Here is a 22,981-nt window from a genome sequence, read left to right on the forward strand (position 1 = left end):
GGTTGCTTTAGTGATTCTAGCTGAATTTAAGCTGCACTCATTGAAAATTACTATGTCGCAATATTAATTTTTGAGTCCACTTTTAATAGTTAAATTTCCTCAACAAAAATTCAGATTTCTATCCACTTCCACCTACAGCTAAATGCAAATTCAAGTTATCAACAAAGTTGATCGCCGAGATCTAACAAACCGAGTGCCTCCTTCTTTGCCTTTTAGGGGCTTGCTAGCTTCCCGAGCGCCACTCGCTTGAAACTCACAAATACGCCGCTGTACTTTCGTTTATTATTTGCATTCTGATTGCTGTGTATATTTGTTTTTTGTGTTTTTTTTTTATATTTTTAACAGGTTTTGTAGCACACAGTTTAAATGGGATTTGGATATTGTTCGCTTCAGCCAGCCTGTTATTCAATCTCATTCATCGCTAAAGCTATTCATAAACGCATGTAACGCAGAAAATTGCCGACTATTTTCGAACAAAGCGAATTAATTGCGAAATTCTCTGCTAATTGCATATTATTAATTACATTTTTCTTGATGGGTGGAAGATGGCGATGCGATTGGATAGACTTTTGAAAAACTATTATTTACGGTAATTAAACTAAATATAATGGAAGTATGTGAAAATTGGATGACATTTTGAAAATTTCCGCTTCACATTCCGCTTTCGACGTTTTGAATATTTCTACTTTAAATTTCAAAAAATTATTCGAACAATATTGGGTAAGAATTTAAGAGCTGGACTTAGAAATTTACTGAGAAAAAAATAAAAACCACACAAAGATTCATTACAATTTATTATAGAACTAACGAAAAATTTTCTCATTCTCAGTAACATTTTGTAAAAATTTGAAAAATAAGCCAATCATTTTTTTTAAATGCGCAAAGCGCAAACTGCAAAACTTGTTGTGTAGCATAAGGGCAGTGCAAGCGAGGGGCAAGGGCATGACCAAGTAACGGCTCACAAATTGGGCGAGTAACGGTATGTAAGCAGAGTGGCGCAGTGGAAGCGTGCTGGGCCCATAACCCAGAGGTCCGAGGATCGAAACCTTGCTCTGCTAGTTGATGCGAACAAATTTTTGCAGTTCTTTTTTTGTGTTTTCAATATTTTTAGTTTTAGAAATAAAATATGAGTTTTAATAATTTTTTTTTGTTGATTTTCCTGCCAGTCAAGCAATAATTTTTGACTGAGCATTAATGAAAATTGGCAACGGTGTGTGAATTTTAAGACCTACTACTTTTGTGAGGTCTTCAAAAAAGTGCATGCAATTTTTCTTTATTTTTTGTTATATAGTTGCGGTATTCACAAGTGGTCGTAAATGTCGTCTTGTTGTATTTCGTAAACCTTAAGGGGGGAGCCTGGTTTATGAGGTCTAAAAATTGCATCTCTTTGCGATTTTGTTTTTAAGGAAAAAATTAATCTAGCACTGCAAAATTTTTTCTGTCTTTTAATGAACATTTAAAAAGTATAAAAAATTTTTGTACTGGTTAAAATAAGTTGAAAAAAATGTTTAACATAGAAATTAGTAGAGCGCTGCAACGCTGGAATTTCCAACTGGCGTACAAGATACAGCTCGTAATTATTATCTAAAGCAAAAAATTCAAATGGATTTCTAATTATCATGATTTCTTATTCTAGATGAACTAAGAAAACTGAGAGAAATTCCAAAATTTCAACTTTTTGGGGGTTTTAAAGAAAAAAATGCCTTTCTATAAAAAAAAAATCACTTCAACTTGGTATAAAAATCTTGAAAATTTTTTTTTTATCTATTTTGTAGAAGAGAATTTAATACTGAAGGGAACAAGCTATGATTCATTTCAAAAGGTTCATTAGTTTTTTTTTCATTCATGTACGCCAATTCAAAGAAATCATAAAAATGAAAAGTCGAGAAAAGAAGATAAAGTTTGTACTATAGCTGTCCGGTCACAGCGTAACTACCTAACGCTCGCCTACCTTTGGCTTTGTATCTACGGAAATATTGAGAATTAGGATCTGTAACTTTGTGTGAATATTCTGAAATATATAAGGAATCGCTTAAAACGAAAAAAAAATTGATTTTTTTGACCTTATAAACCAGGCTCCCTCCTTAAGCGGTTGAAAATGTATTTAGGTGGGTCGCAAGGCGCCATACAAGTCATATTATGAATTTTCACACAGTGAACAAATAGTTGGTTGTGGTACCAAGTTCTCGAAATATTTATTTAAGGTCCAAACAGTACTGTTTGCAATTTTTAAAAAGCGTAAAAAAATTATTTTAACAAAAAGGCTACTATATACTTTTATAGGAAAACATCTTTCGGTATTGTGTGGTACAAAATTTTGTTTTTGAGTTGAAAATAAAAAAAATTAACTTTTCTATTAACATATTTTTTTATAAAATTGTTTTTTATTAAATTAGAAACTTATTCGTCAATACTCTGTGGAGAAAAAAAAATGATTTTGTTCATAATCTTAAAAAGTTGAGTTGTTAAATACTCAATTTTAACTTTTTTGAAAGTTTTGTGTGCTCAGAAGGAAATATGTGAAATTTTGTAATTAATGAGAACGAAGCTTGACGACCGTTGTTTTTAAAGAGGTAAATTATTAGACTATAAATGCAAAATACAAATTTAGATTGAAAAGTTCTAGGAAACAATTTTTTTGTATATACAATAATTCTACCTATAATGTCAAAAATCTAAAAAAAAAACAATTCCCTCCCACGAATCTCCATGCATGAACAACAGAAAAAGTATTTTCTAATAGCGGTCGCCCCTGTACAAGCAATGGCAAGCCTCCAAGTGTATTTCTGCTATGAAAAAGCTCCTCATAAAAAATATCTGCCATTCGGCTTGAAACTGTAGCCGAATCAAGACGCGCGCCACAAACCTAACAGAAGTGCAAGCGTCTATTATTTATTTATTTTTTTTTTTTTATTAGGTCCTCAAAGTAAATATTAGGTGGGGCAAAATTAATCATCCAATTTTGGTTTTGAATAATTTATGTAAAAATGAAAAAAAATTCTAGGGATGGAAATCTTTATTTTGTTCCATATTATAAATTCTCCGATGAGGTGATTAATTTTGCACTACCCTAGACTTAATTTCAACTTACAACAAACCAACATAAAATACGTTTATTTTTTAATTTTATTTTTTAGCTCATTTATTTTTTTATTACTGATTAAAATATCTGAAATGTCCTACATATCTTCACTTTTATCCCTCAAAACTCGATTTGATTTCTTTACACTCTCCCTTTCCAAGTGAGTGCGAGCGCTTAACAAACGACTTAACCAGACAGCCACAAAATTCACACAATAAACTGCTTTATTAAATTTTTCTAATCAAAAGCAATAAACAAGATTTAAATTGTGTATTATTTCATGCGAACTGGGTCAGCAGTCAAGCAGCCGCAAACAAATACTTCCATGGCCAAAGTCAAATGTTCTCTCTCTCTCCTATATCTACTTATACATACTTACATACGAGTATTGTTGCTCATCGTCTGTCTTCTGATGATACTCATATGAGTGGCTGACAGCAAATCTATTACTTCGTGTAATAAGTGAACATAATATTGAGTGTCTGTATGTACGTATGCATGTTTGTAAGGGCTTGGCGGCAGAAATAGTAATGAGAATCGTGATGGGCAAAGGGTGAAGTGCATGTGCGGTTGCAGAGAGTGAAAATGAATGGAAAACGTCATTAGTGCATGTTAACCTATTTTACAAACTAATTGCCGAGTTCAGCTCTTCTTTCACGAAAAAGCGTTGGTAACAGAAATGAAATATTTCTCGGAGTATATAATTGAAAATTTCCATGTGTATATGGAACTAGCAGGGATGCTGAAATATGATACATAGACAGGTTTAATAAATATATAAATAGTCTTATATACCCGATGCACTTTTTTGCAGTTTTTTGGAATATAAATTTTAAAACAATTATTAATATAAAATTATTATTAAAATATTAGAAATTTGTATAATTTATTAAAGTAAGAAAAAAAAAAATCTCTTCTAGTTCGACAATTGAATTTTAATTCGCAACTCAAAGGCTTATACATCTCTCACGAATTCATTAAAGGTGATAGCACTAGACCAACAACATCAGAAAATCACGACAATAGAAAGTAGACAAGAAAAAGAAAAGGACGAATGGCGTTGAACAGCCTACATGCCGTTGGAGCTACAAAAAGAGCTCATTTATCCAAGGTGGTGGTATTAGACCAACAACAATGGTTTGTGCGTTTGATTGTCAAAGCAAAGTATTGGCAAAGTAGAAAAGAAAGAATGAATTCGCCTTGTTTCATTCTGGGCTGACAGCTACATGGACACGGCGAATGAAAAAACACTAATCAGCTGGTCTACTGATATCACCTTGAATAGATTCGACTTGATAATACTTAAACTTGTAATAACAGTTTTTTTAACAAGCTGTGGTTGATAACTAATGAACGATTGAATTTTTTTATATGGAGACATTTTTTTATATGCAGAATTTTTTTTATATGAGGAAAATGAGAAATACCGTTAAGGAAAAAAATGATCAAAACTCAAGTAGAGTTTTTAGCTTGCACTTTGTACTAGAATATAAGGGGCTACAAAACTGTGCACTTGAATTTTTTTCTGATTAAAAATGTTTATGAATCTTGAAATTTTTTATGAAAATTTTTATTTTTATGAAAAGTTGTCGAATTTTTATGAATCTTGAAATTTTTTTTATAAAAGGAACAACAGCGTCAACAAAGTTATCAAAAATCAACCAAAATTTTTTATTGTAACGTGAATTCAGTGTTTGTAAAAAAAATAAATAGTCAAAATTTTGTAAAATGTCGCTGTGCCTTAATTGTGAGCACTTTGCATATACTCGTACGTACGATTCAGATTGGCAAAATTTTTAAATTCTGGGCAATACAGTGGAGTCTTGCGCCGCCTGAACACTCTTGAGTGCCCCTTCAGTGTCTCTTGAGTGCCTTTTGAGTGCCCGTTTTAAAGAAACTAAGTCGAAATATGTACTGGGTACAAAACTTATATTGAAATGCATGTAACTACAATTATATATGTATGTGCCCCAATACATGCACATCCCCCACATAAACGCCCTTATTTGGATGTGTTCGCATTACATATGTCCGCTTCCCTATACTCCTCCTATTTGCACGCTACATTTACGTTTGTGGTCGAAAGTGATGGTTTAAATTAAAAGGAAAATAACCAGCAATCTATTACTAAGCTAAAAATTGATACACTTCTGCCTGCTGAAGGCGGAAGTCCGGCGGCGATGCGAATGAAGAGCCAGTGAGAAGCTGAAATGATGAGTTGACCGACGTCCAGAGCAGCTGCCGGCATACCACTGAACAGGGCAGCTATTGCCAACAGCAACTACAGCCAGGCAGTAACCAGGAGATTGCCAAAAGCCAACACGGTAGCGCTCTTTTATATACGTACGAATACATACATATGAGTTAGTCTACTCCAAAAAATGCCAGCAAATTTCTGTACGTATGAGTTTGTGAGCATTTTTTATTCGTCTGGCAACCAGCAATTTGCCTGTAATGAAGTAATGCGGTATAGGCAACAACGTGCGCGCCAGGCTGGTCAGGAAAATAATGGCAACACATTTGTAAGTGTCTGTTAAATTTTTTGGTTTCTTATTTGTTCCACCACCAACATTAGCGCGTTTTTTCGCTTTTATTTTCGTCCGCCTTATTTAATGCATATACACTGGTGCTCACAATAAGAGCAGCGTGCCATAGTGGTAAGTTTTGACTACTTATTTTTTTATATATTTTTTTTATATAGAAATGTAGTTTAAACTACAGCAATAATCACACAAATTTTGAACAAAATTAAAAAAAATTCCAAAAATTTTTATCAAAATTTTAATTAATTTGTTTTTTATCAACACCTTTTTTTAGTCTTTATAAAAATTTCAAGTATGCAACTTTATAGCCCATTAATTGTTGGTATAATAAAGTGCAAGTTTGAAGTAGCTAAAAAATCACTTTGATGTTTGAACTTTTTTTTGCAAGCGGTATTGTGTTTTTTGACCACATAAAAAAATTTAGAGCACGGAAGAAATTGCATAACAACGTCAACAAAAAAATGAATGAAAAATATAGAAAAGCAACCAAAATTTATTGTTCTGCAAAACTGCATTCTCAGATTTTTTCTAAAAATCCTGACTGACACGCAAACAATTAATAAAAAAACAACTTTAACTAAAAACTTAAAAATTAAAATTTTCATTCAATTTAAACAAATATTAAATTTTTAGTTGATTTTTATTTAAAAACAAATTGACTAAAAATTAAAAAAAAATAAAAGTTTTAAATTAGAAATTAAAAATTAAAAATTAAAGAAAAGAGTTGAGCTCGCCTAGTGCCTTAATTTAAAAAAAAAATTAAAATTTTAAAATTTTTTAGTTAACATTTTTTTTAATGGAATGAATTATACATATTTTCGTAAAAATTAAAATTTTTTATCTAAATTTTAATTATAAATTACCATAAATTTTTTTTGTAACTAAAAAACTTGTTTTACAAAGTTTGAAGCTTAAGTTATATGGTTTTTATTGTATTTGAATGAATTATATTTTCAAAAAAAAAATTAATAAATAATTAATAAATAATCCAAACCTTGTCGCGCAACTATTATCGTGAATGCAGGTGTTTATTCTGCGAGTATTCTGGGTAGAGTTCTTTGGATCACATTCCATCACAGCCATCATGGCAAAGCTAGCGACGTAGGCCATACTTGCAACACAGCAGCCTGGGTATATTTGTATGGATATGTAGCCATGCCGTACCGCAACAGTGCGGCCACTCCGTGATGGAAATCATCGTCAACTATTACGTCGCTACGATGTGGCATATCATCTTCATTAAGCAAGCGTGCGGCAAAGGCACACAACAATAAACAACACCAACGAATTCTATGTATGACACCGCAGCGTGCCAACAACAGCCGCACTTACCCCACACCACCGCTCGGTCAATAAGTCACTCTTCCCTTCGCTTTAGCGGCTGCGGCCAGTTGCTGTAAATTCATCAAAAACAAAACCAGAAAAAAAAAACGGGAATACATTTACAAGGAAACAATAACACTGCACCATAGATATTTTACATGCAACGCTCATTACCGCAAATGACCGCTTCCCATCACACCGCCTACTTTGGTTGCCCCATATACTTACCGACGCGGCGCTTCTCATTCACTTTCATTGACTTTTTCCACCTTAATCCTGTAGGCTGGTTTGATTAAATAACCTTAATCTACTGCGCGTTATCCACTCTATGCACTCTCTCCCCCTGATGCTGCAGATTTATCATTTTTCTCGTGCTTTAACAGGCCCAACCGACAGCGCGTCATTCCACTCGGTTGGCAGCAAAAAATGAATAATGATGGCTCATCATGTGCCCATGCATGATGGTCAATAATTACGCACAAATACACATACCCGCACTGGCATACTTTGAGTTCATCCTTTGCAGTTGTGTAACTGTATACCCCCTCAGCGTCGCATTTGTTTGGCATAATGATAAGTAATAAAGGTGTAGGTACGGCGCTCGATTTAAGAACTCCTGCTTGTGAATTCTCTGGCGCTTTATTTGAGGCTGTTTATGCTCTTTAATTTGAGTCAGCGTAGTTTGTTGGGGAGTCGTAAGTGATTTATATTAAGTATTTTAATTTATTTTAAAGTATTTCTGAGTTGATTGATACCGCAGGTTAGTCGAGAATTCGAAACGAAATCTATACTCACTACTGTGGCTATTACTTCGCAGTTGTAGAAAATCTCTTAACAAGATAATATCATGCGACTAAAACAAAAAAGAAACAAACATTTTGACAAATTCTGAAAGTTTGCGGTAGTTTTGTATAATTTTTTCCTCTGCAGCGATAATACGAAATATCTTCTGGGGGAAAAATGATCAAAAACCAAGTAAAATTTTGAGTGACTTCAAACTTGCACTTTGTTACACTAAAATTGAATGGCCTATAAAACTGCGCACTCAATTTTTTTCTCAAATTCCGAATAAAGATTTTAAAAATCTGTGAAATAAAAATTAAAAATAAAGTAATAATAATAACACAAATTTTAAAAATATTTAAAATTTAAATTAAATTTGTTTTTAATTTTAAAAATCTTTAAAAATCTTGTACAAAGTTTGATTGTTATGTCTTTATTAGGGACTCAACTATATTTTTATAATAAAATAATTACAACTTGTGGTGCTTCAACAATAATTCCAGGGGTGTAGTAAAACAATATTTGTAGTTCTACTCTTTTTAAAGGACTTTGAAATTTGAAGGAAGTGATTAATTAAAAAAAAAACTATTTAACAAAATCACAGTAATGTAGAATTATAAAAAAGGTATCGAAAAAGGGAAAATGCTCTGAAATTGACAAACAAAAACAGTGTGGTATTATTTTTGGAATACATATTGAGAATGTTCTTTTAAAACTTCATAATTAATTTTTCTTGCAAATTTCCAAGAGCCATTTTTTCAACTAAAATATACTCAAATATTTTCCAGAAATTTCGCACAAAAAATAGAATTTTATTTCTCAAATAACTATTTTGTTTTCAAATTATATTTGCCCTAAAAAAATACGAAAATAAAACCAAAAATGTTCAAAAGAGCGGAAAATATTTCACTTCAAAAAATTCTAAGCCTTAATTTTCAATAATACAAGCGTAAGTAAGCAGAAACATCGAATCCCCATTACAAGAATTATAACCTTAGCCGCAAAACACTTTTTTTCCAAATAAAAAATTTTTGAAGTGAAACTTCTTAGGCGTCGATGGGCTAGCGAGAATGGAGAGTAAAATTTCAAGGCCATGCAACGTTTTGGGCATTTTCGTTCCGCGAGAGAGAGGAAAAGGAGAGAGAGAGCTATGCCATATATATAGCTTAGAAACACTTTAGGCTATTTTTCCAGGGTTTTTCCTTGTGGTCGCTAAGTTCTATTTGTATTCTCTGCAAATGTTGTGAATTTATTTTGATGTATATTCTTTCTCTCTCTCTTTCATTCTCTCTGGTCTCTCCCTCTTTCTTTGTCTGCCTTGAAAGTTTCACTAAATTGCTAAAAGTAATCGAAGATATTTCATTTCCACACCATAATTTTCAACATTTCAATATTACAAGATGAACTTCCTCCATCTTCCTCCTTCGCGGTATTAAGGGCGAGTCGGACGAATGCGATGCAACAAACGCTTCAAAACGTCAAAATAGAAAATTGCATTGACGGTGTGGCCCGTTGGCACGTTGTGAATACTAATTTAGGGCGGACGGAATGTTCATTGTCATTTATGTCCTCACAAGCATCTCTGAAATGTGTAAACCACTCATGAACTCTGGCGCGAGATAGACAAACCATCGCCATAAACATTTTTCATCAATTAAAATGTTTCAGTAAACGTTTAACCGATTTTGAAACCAAATTTGGTGTTACCTCTTTGTTCGAAACTCAGTTTTGTACCGATGACACAAACATACTGACACTTTAGACGCAATAACTTCGCTTCCACTGAGCCGAGTATCACCAAGCTCTTACTGGATATTAGCTAGGGATGTAACTTTCACCGCACCAACTCATTAAAAAGATGGCGCCATCACAAAAATTTTTATGACACCAGTCTTGTTTATTTTGGACTTCACCTTGTAGTAAATAGATATGTACACCGAATCCTATTACATGAATCATATCCAGAAAGTTTTAGGAATTACTAAGGCTTAGCTATTATTGAAAAAAAATGTGAGAAAAGTTTTTTCCAAATTAAAAAAAAAAAAACAAATTACAATTTTTTAAAAAGTATGTTTAAAAATAAAACTCTCTTAACAAGTTTAAATTTTAAAAGTGCATATAATTCCAAAAGATTATTGTGTATATTAAATTTTTTTAAATAGTGAATTTTATCCTAAAAAATAGAAATAAAAATTGCTAAAAACAACCAAAGATATATCACCCCAAAAAACTCTATACGATAATTTTACTCTATTTTTCATATCAAAATTATGAAATTTTTTTTAAATTTTTTTGGTTTACCTCTTATTATATTCAAGCCTATAAATATACAATACCAATTTTTAGAAGAACTTAGGACAAAGTATGCACCAAAATACTTCGATCTCCTGACATTGAATCGCTCATGTATCCCGTACTTTCTTAGCAATTTTCAGTAATAGCTGTCAGAAATAGCCAAAATTAATGAGCTGACATATTTTTTTAATGCTAATTTCAAATATACACACATAAATTACACGTTTGCCGAATAATTTCATAATAAAAAACATTTTTTGAGTTAAGTGTGTAGAAATCATTGTGACTACTGGCTTTTGTGTAAAAAATGCATAACGGTTTCTATTAAAATTAAGACAATCGAAAAAAATATGTCGTTTTTTTAGTTAAGAGTGCAGATGTGATTTTTCTGAGTGCATTTTTTCAGTGGTGAAAAATTATACTTCATTACTCTGAGATATCTATTTCATTTACACGCCTTAACTAATACGCCTTTACAGTAAACGCCTTTAATAACAACTATTTTGAAGATAATTTATTAACTTTTTTTATTTGAATGGACATACATACATAATTTCTATTAGAATTTAGATTGCTAGGGAGGTCTTTAAATAAATTTAATTTTAATGAATGTTAAAATAGAAATACGATAAATATTTGCACAAAATCCAAACTTGAGATAAGAAACAAAGAATAACAAATTTATTTTATTTTAGTTAAAAAGTATTAAAAATAAAAATAAAAAAACTTGCATTGCACACCATCGCATTAGCAGAGCAAGGTTTCGATCCTCGGACCTCTGGGTTATGGGCCCAGCACGCTTCCACTGCGCCACTCTGCTTATATTCCGTTACTCGCTTAATTTGTCAGCCGTTGCTTTAGCGTACTCCCGCCCTTCGCGTGCCCTTCCGTTTCTCTATGAACGGGAAATGACAACATAAATCTATTCAATTTTTTATTTTTAGCCTATGACGTTGTACATACTTAACTCATTTCAAATAAATTCACTATCAGAAATGTTGCAAATGATAACAGTTATCGTACTGGCAGGTAAGCCTGATTTGCATATTGGATAGTCTTAAAGCCTGCTGATTGCGGTCGCAGTAAGCAGTTCGTAGAGTTTGACCAACTTTTGTAGCCGAAGCTACTACCAGCCTAAAGAATCAGTCTGTACAACCTCCTTTACTCCTCCTTTACTTTACTACCAGAATATCAGTAATGCCTGTCCATATTCAAGACTACGCTGGAAGGAACTCAAATATTCAAGCGCACTTGATTCCACTACCTCGACAAATATTTATAAGAGCGGTGGATTTTTTGCCTCTTGCATTATTTCGTTTTTATTTTGAAAACTCGTATTTTTCTCATTTCTCACTTATTTCTCGTTCATTCTCAATATAGAACAACCGAAGTGGCCAGCATAAGCAGCTACTTTATTAATTTCAGATTCATGTAGTGATAAAACTTAAAGCTCGCACACATCCAAGCAACCATATTGCTCTCCTACATGAATATGCAGCAAAAATTATGTATTGTTCGAAGCGGAAAGTGCACAAATGATAAGTGGAATGTAATTTATTAAGTTGATTATTCATGATAATCATTTAAAAGGCACAATGAGCGAGTGTACAAGTAAGAAAAATAAGTACATATTTATGTGCATAAGAGCCATGCGGTGTAAAGCCAAAGCTACTCAGCAAACATTACAATTCATCAATTGATAGAAGTGATACTAGTTCGAGAGTGACTTGATTTGTACTAGATGCAAAATTACCAATTAGAGGAGAGTGCAAAAAATATTATTATCTTATGTTTATTGTTATTGTTTCTTTGCTTAGTTTTAGATTGGAATGAAAAACATCCCCTCAAGTTATTATAATGGCACTACTTATCGACACGTTTTGATTAACTATTTACTTGTTTACTTTTTAATTTCAATTAGTTTTTTAGTTAATTTCATAACAAATACCATAATAATGTAAATTAAAAACTTTGTATAAGATTTAAAAAATTCGAAAAATTTTCATCAAATTTTTAATTTTAACTTTTTATAAAAAAAATTGGGTACACAGTTTTGTAGCCCATTGAATTTTAGTACATCAAAGTGCAAGTTTGAAATCGCTGAAAATTTTAGTTGGTTTTTGATAATTAATTTTTTGTGTCAGACAGTGTTGCCTATTTTCTTTCATACAAAAAGCACCTTCAGGAGAAATATTGTTGAAAAATCCAACTTCAATTTCAAATACTAAAATTTAATGGGCTAGAAAATAGCGTTCAGTGGTTTCGCGGAAATAATTTTCCCGATGAAAAAGCGGGACTTGGTCGCAAGCACACTAGCATAGATTTTGTAATGAGGAAGATGGAACGCCACTTTGAAGTAATACGAAAACGCTTTTAGGGTAAAGAACGGTTCCGAACGAGCGGGAGTTTTTAGTCTCAGGACATACCACTGCTGCGACGGAGCTTTGATCATGGATTAGGTATTTTTAACTTCCTTATCCAGAAAAATTCTGATTCAAAATTCAGTGATTTTGATGAAAAATTTTCGAATTTTTATAAATCTTGAAACTTGCATTTCAAAATTTGAAACTTGGATTATTATGGCCATTGTTATAGAACGAACTTTTTTTAAATAAATATAAATAAAATAAAATTAATATATAATAATTTGGGAGGATGCAGATATGTATTGTGAATGAAGCCATATTAAGTCGAACAACGAATTTAAAAATGACAAACAAATTTCAGTAATATTTTAACTCATAATAAAATATTGTTTACTAAGTGCGAGTTTGAAAACTTTAGCTGATTTTGGTAAATTTTTTTTCTGGCGGAGTTGCCTATTTTATTTTATATAAATAATACCTTCAGGAGAAAAAATTGTCAAACATCGAACTTAAATTTAAATTGTAAAATTTAATGGCTTGATATGCTAGTTATGTAAATTTTTTTTAAATCTGGTTCAAACTTGGGTGATTTTAATGCACATTTTTAAAATTTTTCTGAAACTTATAATATACAAAGTTTGAATCTTGTTGGCAGTGTTGCCCATTTTCTTCCATGTAAAAATCTTCCATGTCAAATCAGGAGAAAAAATTGTCAAAAATCAAACTTTAATTTGAAATACTAAAATTGGTTGACCTGCAAAACAACGTATACAAATTTGTTTTTGATTCTAACCCCAAACTCGGTAATTTTAATGAAAGCTTATCGAATGTTTATAAATTTTATATAAAGATTGTAACTTGGTTTTTTATGAAAAAAAAATATATATAATAATTTTGGAGGATGTATTATACTTAAATTTTAATCTGACAGATACCTGTAAAATTTGGAGAAAACTATTTTTTTTTTTCATAAAATCTTAATATAATCCTTTAAGAATATGTCAAAAAAATTTTAGAACGTAAATTTAAGTATTTTTTATATTATAGATCGTCAACCGTGATGACTCTATTCTTTGCGTTCGTGCGCTGGGCTGGGAATTTTCGTGTATTCAAACTTTAGACGCGTTTTTCTCAAAACAATATTTTTCGAAATGGCGTACACGATAAGTCGAAAAGTTATTGATCTCCCTGAAATTTTGCACACATCTTTTTTATGATATTACTTTCTATGTGAATTTACAATTCGAAAATTTTTCGAAAAAATAATTTTTTCGAAGCAAAAATATTAGGAGAATTCGCCCCAAAATTAATTTTGTTTTTAAACATTTTATTCCGCGAATTTTTTTTTCCATTTGGTTTTTTGTATTCAGGTCATTGACGCCGCTGCTGCAATGCCCGCCGATTGAGAAGCCCCGCTGCGACCTTTCTGGAAGAATTGAGTGTACATCCGTAATTTTAAATGATTAAAATAAAATAAAATTTATATTATTGTAATGTATAAATAAACTGCCAATTTTGAAAAAAATGTATTGATTTCTTCATTTTAAATAATTTTAATGAAAATCAGGGAAAATATGGCCGTTTACATGTATCTGCCCCCTTAAAAATGAAATGAAACGAATTTAAATATAATAAAGACATTTCCGTAAAAAAATATTTACGAAACTTTCCTTTATCTATTTGCATATACTTTTTCAGCGCATCCAAAACAGGAGATTTTTGGACTATTGTGTCTTTTTGTTTATTATGAACTAATTCATTAACTGATATGGCACCTACGCAAAGGCGGACAGTTTACATTTCGTAATTTCATGTTAAAAAACCAATTGCTAGCATTAAAAAGATAGACCAATATTTAACTTACTTCACCTGCAAAGCGAACTGGCAGTAAAGTAGTTCTGCACTGGTGTGTTTGTCTGCTGGGAGAGTACGAGTGAATGAATGAGTGCTTATATTTTATAGTTCTCAAGACGGAAATGAATGCAGTGCAGATGAGATTGAACCACTTAATAATGTCGTTGTTACGCTCTTTGCTCCTTTTCTGATCTTAACGTCATTATTACGGCAAGCTTGACCGTACAAGCACGCTACTGCCTACATATACCCATATGCATTTGTATAAGTAGAGGTATGTATGTATGAAAATTGCAGAGAAGGAGGTGCCTTGAACACAATGGCCTGGCATTTTTAACATTTTATGCCCGAAATGAAATTGTGCGCCAACGAGACTGAAAACTGTCGAAAAACTGACTGCACAACCCCAAAAATATGCAATATTTATTTCGTAGGACAGGCACAACTTCGTAGTGAAGTGGCACAAGGACGGGAAAATTGGGTGTTTTTTTTTATTTTTTTGTATTTTGTAATTTTGCTACTTACAAGTGCTTCAAGTACAATACAAAACTAGACACTACGTAAATTGTGTCAAGTGTCAGCTGGCTGCGTTGACCGACATTTGCAACATGACGAAAATGTTCAAGAACAAATTGTAACGTTAAAAATGACCTCAAATGGAGTGAATGAGCCTGAAATGTGTCAAGGGAGTGGGGTTGGAGTACGTTAAGAAGAAGTATGTACATACATACATGCATATATTAGATAAAATCGAGGTTTGGTAAACAAAGTGCTTAAGATTGTGGAATAAGCAGGATGATAGGAGCAGAAAATGGCTGGCGAATTTTGTATGAGCAGGAAGTTTTCATTTCAAAGCGTGATATAGAGATACATAGCATAGTATAATTGAAAATGAGTATCAATGAACAGATTACGTAACAGGTTGGTGAATGGGTCTGCGAAAACAAGTGAAAATTGCGCAGAAAGTTTGAAAATTGAAAAGTTAATAAAAAATTAAAATAATTGAAAATTAGTTTCAGTGAGCAGATTAGGTAACAGGCACGTGAATAAGTGTGGGAAAACAAGTGAAAAATGAGTAGGAAGAAATTCTACGCAGAGATAATGCAAAGAAAAAAAACTTTGAAACTACAAGAATTAGTTATATTACAAAAATAATAACTTTCATAAAGACTTTTAGGAGCTTCTTTTATTATAAATAAAGTGGTATAATTATAAATCGATTTTTAACAATTGCCACACAATTGCCTCTTCCTTTTTTTTCACCTATTTGGTTATTTCCCCACTGTTTTGAAGTGGGCGAGCGAGAATGGAGAGTAAAATTTCAAGGTCATGCAACGTTTTGGGCATTTTCGTTCCGCGAGAGATAAAAAAGATATAACGTAGAAGAAAAGAAGAGAGAGAGCCATACTTTATATATATCTTAGATACACTTTAGGCTATTTTTCCTGAGTTTTTCCTTGTGGTTGCTAATTTCTAGTTAGAAATAACACTGCCTACTTTTTGGCGCTTGGTTGTTGGTGCAAACTTGAAGGAAATATATTTTTGATGCCCTTTTTGGCGTTATATTTCCTTGGCGCCTACTGTTTGGAGTAGTTTGGTTTCAATTTTTTTGGCGTTTTTTTTTTGGTGCCTAGCTTTTGGCGCTTATTTCCGCTTCCTGGCTAGTGCTTGTGAGTACTATAAAGTGCTATCCATTCCGTTGTCGGATTTATTGGCCTTGCGGTAATTTGCGCCATTGCTGCGGTCCTGGAATCGCTGTGTTTGTGCGGGTGATAAACGCTCGGAGTAGTGCGCGTTGTTGCCACGGTTTGTGTCCGGCGTTTACGTACACCGGTCGACCCTTCTCCGTTTTTTGTAAATTTTGTCTATTTGTATTCTCTGCGAGTGTTATGAATTTATTTAGATATATATTCTCTCTCTCTCTCTCATCCTCTCTCGAGTCTCTCCCTTTTTCTTTGTCTGCCTTGAAAGTTTCACTTCTGTTATGTGTACTACGCGACACGCACTTGTTTTTCTCTGTATGGCACCACAATGGACAAATTTGGATTTTTTGTCCAAGTGGGCTCCTCGCGTAAGCAGTCTTTTATCCTATCCTTTCTTATTCTACCTCGTAGTGCGCTGTTAGTATGATGAAGGTATTCCTAGTCCAATTTATTAGCAAAAACACATTTTAGTTAATTACCAATTTAATTAAATTATTACTAATTACAAAGAAATTTTTACAAATTAATGAGATAAATGATTTTGTCTTGCACGGCAACTCATATCAGCCACTAACTAATACAATTACCGAGTAGCGTTGAGGCTGATATGAAGTCCAGAAGACAGAACGATAGCACCTCAACATTTTGAAAAGCTTTGACTATTTTTCTTTTTTAATATTCATAATTTTTTTATAGAAGTATAGCTCATTGTCTAACTAAAATCATAAAAATGCAAGTTTGCGACTTTATACAAAAGTTAGAAAAATTCCGCAAAATTTAAATCACAATTACATGGATTTTAATAAAATTTCTAGAAAAGTTTCTGGTATGCAGCTTTATAGCCTATTAAATTTTAGCAAAGTGCAAGTCTTAAGTTGCTAGAAAATTCCTTTGATTTCTGATAATTTTTTTTCTTGACGGTGTTGCGCATTTTTTTCATAAAAAAAATATTGTTGCGCATTCGTTGTATGCAGACACCGTCAAGTTAAAATATTATCAAAAATCGAAGAGGGCTTTAATGGACTTCAAGCTGGCACTTTCTTATACTGGAATTTAATAGGCTACAAAACTGCGTGCCCAAAAAAAGTGTGAAATTTTTATTGCACAAAGTTTGAAACTCAGACTTATACAATTTGTTATAGAATGAAGTAGATATGTTTTTATGAAAAAAAAATTAATTTATTTAAAAAAATATAGTCACAAATTCAATTTTCAATTTCAATTTTTAAATAAAAGTATTTACGTGTTGACCTTAGAATGTCCCTCATTATATCCGAAAATATCGTATAAATGATCCGATTTGGTTCATACTAGCAATATGTCTTCCCAAACTAAAAGGAAATATGTCAAAAAAAAATTTAGCCGTTAGGTGGCGCTGGGATCGTAATACTCCGCAAAACCGAAAATTCAGAATGTAAAAGTACTATTTTTTCCAAAAAATTAAGGGGTAAACCGGTTTAGGAGGCCAAAATTTTGGTGTTTTTCGAGAATTTTTTGAACAAAGACGGAATAATCAGAAATCGTTTAAGTTTAGAGGATATTTGATTTATATTTTTAGGTACACTTTTAAATTTTTTTGAAGCTAATTCCGCGGGAGATAGTGGCGTTAGAGCGTGCTGTCCATGGACGATCGCCATCCGAGTGTCTTGCTGGTGGGAATTCCTGAAGTTGCAATTTTTCTCTGAAATCAACAGCAATTTTTTTTATTAACAACTAATTGTGGTAAAAAAATATTGAAAATTGCATGCTTTTGTTTGAACACAAAGTAGTTTTTTTATACCATATTTTTTCATCTAGTTTGCTTAAAAAACCATATTTTAAATAATAATATAATTCCAAAATTAGGTTCATATAGATTAAAATTGAATAAAGAAAAAATCCCGAAAAATTTTAGAACGATTAGTCGATAACTTTTTAAGCTAGAATGCCCACCAGTTGAAAAAAAGTAGTTTCGAGAAAAACGTCGCTAACGCGCGCTACGGTGCGGAACTTACGTGTTCATAGAATAGGGAATAATGCGAATTTCGCTTTAAAATTTTTACCACATATTCTTGAGTAGTTATACTAATGATTTATGCAATAAAAAAATCGATTTTTTGATCGATCTAAACCGGTTTCCCCCCTTAAGCCACTTACTGCAGTTGTGGCCCAGATTATAGATTATAGTTTACCGAGATTTATGGAAATTGTATTAATAGTCTAATTTATTGGACCAGAAATGCACAATTATAGATGCTGGATGTTCAAGTTAAAGGAAGCATAATGCGTTTAGGGTGTTTGAATGCTTTTTCGAACTCGACTAAAGTTCCAAACAGAGTCCAAGAGAAAGTGTAATTAAAGTATAAATAAAAAAGTTCCACTCCTTTATTATTACTACTGAAAATTTGCAAATTTAGGCTTATGATAAATAAAATCCACTTTACGTGGACTAGCTTTGAAAATATTGGAAGCTTTATAGAGTGCGTACCTCTGAAATAAGAGCAATCCAAATGCAGAGCGAGAAAATTCAACAAATAAATTCTTACACTATTCCTAAATTTGACACTAAGAGTAATAAGAATTGGCTTATATGAAAGAGAATTGAATTTTAGTTATTACGAGGGGTGCCTTTTATATGTCGGGATTAGAGAACAAAAACAAATTTTAATCATCGAAAATCACTTTATTGCTTTTCAAAATATTCTCTATGAAGATCTATACCCTTTTGCATGCGTTTGAACCAATTGTCGAAGCACTTTTCGTACTCTGAATGAGGTACCTCCAAAACATGCATTCTGAATGCCGCAAACGCTTCTTCAGGTGTCGAAAAACGTTGACCTCTCAGTTGGTTTTTTACGTACGGGAATAAAAAGAAGTCATTCGGTGCCAAGTCAGGACTATACGGCGGATGACCCATTAATTCGATGTTTTGGGTGCTCAAAAATGCAGTTGTTTGAGCCGATGTGAGAGCTCGCATTGTCCTGGTGAAGAGTGATCCGTCTTTGGCGATTGGTTTTCCTAATTTCTTGGAAGACAACTGGCAAACAAATGGTTGTGTACCACTCAGAATTTACTGTTCTGCGTTGTTCTAGGGGTACGGTTGCGACATGTCAAGTTTTTCCGATAAAACAGGCGACCATTTGCTTGGAAGTGCTTCGTGCGCGAACAACTTTTGCTGGATTTGGCTCATCTTGAAACACCCATGCAGTCGACTGCTGTTTACTTTCGGGCTCATACGCGTAAATCCATGATTCATCACTTGTCACGATGTCATAGACGTGTTTCGAAGCCCCGCGATCGTATTTTTTGAGCATTTCCTTCGACCAATCGACACGAGCCTTTTTTTGAGCGATTGACAAATTGTGTGGGATCCAACGCGAACAAATTTTTTTGACAGTCAAATGTTTATGCAATATTGAATGTATGCTGGTCCCACTAATGCCTAAGATTGTCTCAATCTCACGATAGGTCACATGACGATCTTGCAATATCAGTTCGTGCACAGGATCAATGGTTTTCGGAACAATAACAATTTTGGACGACCTTCACGAAATTCGTCTTGGAGTGAGCTACGACCACGATTGAATTCACTATACCATCGATAAACACTGGTCCTTGACGGAGCTTCATCGCCAAAAAATGAATTAAGTTCATCCATGCAATGTTGCTGAGTTAATCCACGTCGAAAGGTGTAAAAAATAATCGCACGAAAATGTTCACGATTTAATTCAATTTTTGGTATGAGATGAATCTTTTAAGTTATTGTAAACAACACAAATAGCGCTGGTATTTCAAAACGTTCTGAGTAGGTAAAAGCCAAAAAATGTCAAACTTTGCGATACAGCTGTCAGTTGCCAGATTGCAACACCAGGGTTGCCAAATCCCAAAATATAAAAGGTACCCCTCGTATACTGGTTTTTCTATGGGGTTTTCAGAGGTGCAGCCTTGAGTTGTATGGAAAATTTGTGTCAGACACAAAAATCGCTTGGCGGGCGAATCTGTTGATGACTTCTATTTTCCCATAATTCTAATTTCTAATATTTTATTCTCCTAATAATTCCATATTCCCCGGAACATACTCGTATATTTCTAATTATTTATTCAAAAATCAGTCAACCCATGGACTAAAAAATACCTATTTTCCAATAACTCAAAGTCCTTTGTTAAAAACTTCATATTTACTTAAGAAATTCTTTCACGAGTGAAATATTTTCTCATTCGAGTTATTCGAAAATTGCGCTTTACGCTAAAATTTTTAAGTGAAACTGCATGAGATATTGAGCAACTGGTAGTTTGCCAAAAGGCGCAATGTTGAGACCGCAGAAAAAAATTACAAAAAACAAAAAAAAGAAAACCACCAAAGAGTCAAGGCAAATATAGAAAATATAGTTCTATTATGACTAGGAAAATATTTGCCTTTGTCGCACATTTGCTTATGAGAAATAGTTGCACTCCTCCACCTACTCATCGTCTCTCGCATGCATTGCCATTTCTTAAATAAATATATAAATAGTTTCGGTAAAGCAACGCACTGAATGTTTCTTTTGAAAATCTTCGTCTTGCCTGACCTTAGTTGGACATTTCCGCATACACTTGAGGCTTTCTACCCAACCGCAAGGTTGTATTTTTGTATTTTGGTATGTACACCTGTGCTCACAATATATGCAGCGCCACATTTTGCAAAGTCTTGACCATTTATTTAGTTTTTAATTGAAATTTTTTACTTTTTTAACTTAGTTTGTGTTACAAAACAAAAACAAAAAAATAGCTAAAGGTTCAAATTTTTTACACAATTAAAAAAAAAATTAACAAATTTTCATCTGAGTTTCAATTTTTTTAAAGAATTTAAAAAAAATACCAAATTTTCAATTGAATTTTAAACTTGCGACATAATTAAAAAAAACTTTAACAAATTTTCATCTAAATTTCAAACCTTTAAACAGATTTTTTAGAAAAATTATTGAGAATGCAGTTTTATAGGGCATTAAATTTTGGCATCACAAATTGCAAGTTTAAAGTCGCTCAAAAAACGTTTTGATTTTTGACCATTTTTTTGTGTGCTGGTCTGTCTATTTCCAGATATAAAAAAATGTAGTGCCTTACATGGAAAAAACTGCTTTTCAGCGCTAATAAGAAATATAATATCAAAATTCAATGTAAACTTCGAGCTACTTTGAACTGGTACAAAACTGCATACCCAAAATTTTTCTAAATATTTTTAATAAAAAGTTTGAAAACTCGATGCAATTCGTTGAATTAAAAAAACAAAAAAATAAGTTAAATAAATAGTCAAACTTTACAATATGTCGCACTGCTATTATTATCCACACAGGTGTTGATGCATCGTAGCAATAGTCGGCTGCCAAATTATTGGGGTATTGTAAATTTTTTATTTTGGGTTTACTTCAAAGCAGTTTTAAGTTGCACAAATGTTGTTGTAATTTATGATTTATGTTCGCCAAGTTTATATTTATTTGATAATTAAAACCTTTCTTGGCTTTTGAGGACGTTGAACGCCTCTACGTTGTCAATGCTACAATACAGATAAGTTTTTCACTGAAGGAGTGTCTCCCGGATGATGAAATCATTCAGGAATTATACAAGATTTTGCATCAATTTATAAAACCAGAGTTGGTATAAAATTTATGGCATACAACAAAATTCAAATTTATCTTGGCCTACCAATGTTTCAAGCAAGAATTCTATCAAAACGCTGTGGGAGATCAGCGAGGCGGAAATGGCCACCGATCTAATTCCATCAAGGCAAGAAAGATAGAAAAGTTAGATACATAAGTCATATTTGGCCAACTTTCTTTTCATGCCTTCAATGTTTGTCATTAAAACCCCGTAAAAAATATATAGCTTTCTAAGGTAAGTTAAAGCCATCATTGAGGTGAATAGAAATGCCACTGAGTACTGATTGGTTTACTAGGTTAGGTTGGATAGGTAGTGATGGTTGCCCCCAAAGAGTGGGCTCACTTGGACGAAAAAAGTTTGGTTCGTCCTTTGTGATATCATTGGAAGAGGGGGAAAAAGGTGAAGGAAAAAGGGACGTGTAGTATGATTATAAGTCGGATATGCCTTAACACTTATTGTTTTGTTTTGGTTTTTTATTTATTGTCCACTTATGCATTCACTTTGCTGTGCCGTTTAAATAGTATCATATTTCTTAAAAGGTTCATTGCACTTGAAACTAAATGCAAACATAGCTAACGTAATTCTTTTATGTGCGGCGCGTGAATTGCTAGAATCATATTGCATAAGTAAACACCGAAAAATTGTTATTGGTTTGCATTGACTAAAATTCCTATAAAAACGCTTGTACGTAGTATGTAAGAGACAAGAAATAAAACAATTGCTTTACAAGCTGGATGCCCGGCTTGAAGTAATAAAATTAAATAAATGAAATAAAAATTACTTTAATAATCATTTCATTACAGACGAAAGGGAAAGGGATAGCGAGGGTTGAGTGTTTGTGGATTATGAACAGTGACTGGTCTGCGGTTGGGTTAACCTCTTTATGCTGTTGATGAAGTTCATCAGATTTTTGTTATCAAGTCCTGCTATATCAGCAGGCGCAGAAAAGAAGTGAGAACCAAGATGCTTGAATCCTAGTCCCGCGAGAGCTGGGCAGCTGAGGAGCAGGTGGTGAGATGATTCCACCTCATCCTCCATACAGCTGACGCAAAAAGGACTCGAATTAATTCCGAGTCTCACGGCATGTATACCCCGCGGACAGTGCCCCGTGAGGATGCCCACGAAATTTGAGAGCTGAGATTTTGTGATCCTCAGAATATTTCATCGAACGCTTCCTATCCAAACGTGGCCAGAAGGACTTCGCGACCTTACACGCTCGTGTACTTGCCCAACGCTCGCTGAGCTGGTGCAAAGCCCATCCTTCCAGGAGTAGAGCGCAGGTTGTCAAGGGGATCCCGATCATCTCCTTTCGCGGGCACACTATCTCATAAACCGTGTCTGGCCAGCTCGTCGGCTTCACAGTTTCCAGCAATGTCACTGTGACCAGGTACCCAAATTATCTTTATATCGAAGAAT

The 22,981-nt window shown here is 33.1% G+C and overlaps 2 non-coding genes across 2 annotated transcripts; one reads left to right on the plus strand and one right to left on the minus strand.

The window, feature by feature from the left end:
- The first annotated feature begins 986 nt into the window (after positions 1–986).
- On the plus strand, positions 987–1,058 carry Trnam-cau (transfer RNA methionine (anticodon CAU)). The gene has a single exon. It is a non-coding gene; the product is annotated as a tRNA-Met (tRNA).
- A 9,716-nt stretch (positions 1,059–10,774) lies between these two features.
- Trnam-cau (transfer RNA methionine (anticodon CAU)) lies at positions 10,775–10,846 on the minus strand. The gene has a single exon. It is a non-coding gene; the product is annotated as a tRNA-Met (tRNA).
- Positions 10,847–22,981: the final 12,135 nt, after the last annotated feature.

This window comes from Anastrepha obliqua, chromosome 4, assembly GCF_027943255.1.
Source record: "Anastrepha obliqua isolate idAnaObli1 chromosome 4, idAnaObli1_1.0, whole genome shotgun sequence".
In the NCBI taxonomy this organism is placed as follows: domain Eukaryota; kingdom Metazoa; phylum Arthropoda; class Insecta; order Diptera; family Tephritidae; genus Anastrepha; species Anastrepha obliqua.